The 1157-nt window shown below is 53.6% G+C and overlaps 1 pseudogene; it reads left to right on the top strand.

Annotated features, from left to right (window-relative positions):
• Window positions 1-472: 472 nt before the first annotated feature.
• The window catches only part of LOC109378813 (histone-lysine N-methyltransferase PRDM9-like), a 4315-nt pseudogene continuing 3630 nt past the window's right edge, over window positions 473-1157 (top strand).

Genomic DNA, 1157 nt, shown 5'->3' on the forward strand with positions numbered 1-1157 from the left:
AGTCTAGTTGTGGAGGACGTCACTTCACTGGCCCATGTTGGTATTATCATTGCGCTCTTCCCTGGTGAGGCAGTCGCTTGCCAGCCTCTGGACGGCCAGTCATGCTGGCTGCTGGCTACACACGGTAGCCCATGGCAACACATGCAGCATGGGGCAGCTTACGCCATCACCGGTGACTCACGGCAGCCCAGTTCCTGGTTGAGCTGTTGTTCAACATCTTAGCTGTAGAAGGCCGTGTCACTGGCCCTCATATGTGGGATCCCAACCGGGGTTCCCTGTCATCGCAAGTGAGCTCTTAACCAACGTGCCACTCGGCCAGCACAAGGCAATTACGTCTTGATACAATAGAGTCGGATGGTCATGTGGTTCCCGTCATTCCCTTCGTCTCCTTGCCTGGAGTACAGGACTGAAGCTCTCTATGTTCAGGGACACGCACTATACCTTCACTAACCCCTGTTGCTCCCGCCTCCAGATTGCAAGAATTGTCAGAACTACTTCATTGACAGCTGTGCTACTCATGGTCCCCCTACATTTGTAAAGGACAGTGCAGTGGACAAGGGGCACCTCGACCGCTCAGTCCTCACTCTGCCCCCTGGGCTGAGCATCAGACTTTCAGGCATCCCTAACGCTGGGTTTGGAGTGTGGAACGAGGCGTCCGATTTGCCACTGGGTCTGAATTTTGGCCGCTATGAGGGCCATGTCACAGAAGATGAAGATGACTAAGAACGGATACACCTGGGAGGTGAGAAGCATCTACCTGTCCCCTGTCCCCTGTGGGTTTGGGGCCCACACCTACATGCTGGGACAACATGAGGACAATATGTTTAGATCTGTGTGTTAAGTGCCATTTGGGTGAACAAGGCGCTCCCTTTTGAACACAGGAGTGTAAGTGGGAGCAGAGTGGTGCAGACACAGCAGATCGCCGCCTCTGTGTGGGGCTCCTGCTGAGTGGACAGGTGGACTTAGGCGTGTGGATGGTGAGTGAGAGGCACATCATGTGCTCACAGCTGGCAGTGGGATCCATGCAGGCTGAAAGCGCCTGGGTGACAGTAGAGTAGGATGATTCTTCTACTACCTACCCACCAAAACAAAGCCTTTAACTTCTTTTCCTGAACCTCAGATCAAGAAAGGGGGAAACTGCTATGAGTATGTGGATG

The sequence above is a fragment of the Hipposideros armiger genome, unplaced genomic scaffold, assembly GCF_001890085.2.
Source record: "Hipposideros armiger isolate ML-2016 unplaced genomic scaffold, ASM189008v1 scaffold_4030, whole genome shotgun sequence".
In the NCBI taxonomy this organism is placed as follows: Eukaryota; Metazoa; Chordata; class Mammalia; order Chiroptera; family Hipposideridae; genus Hipposideros; species Hipposideros armiger.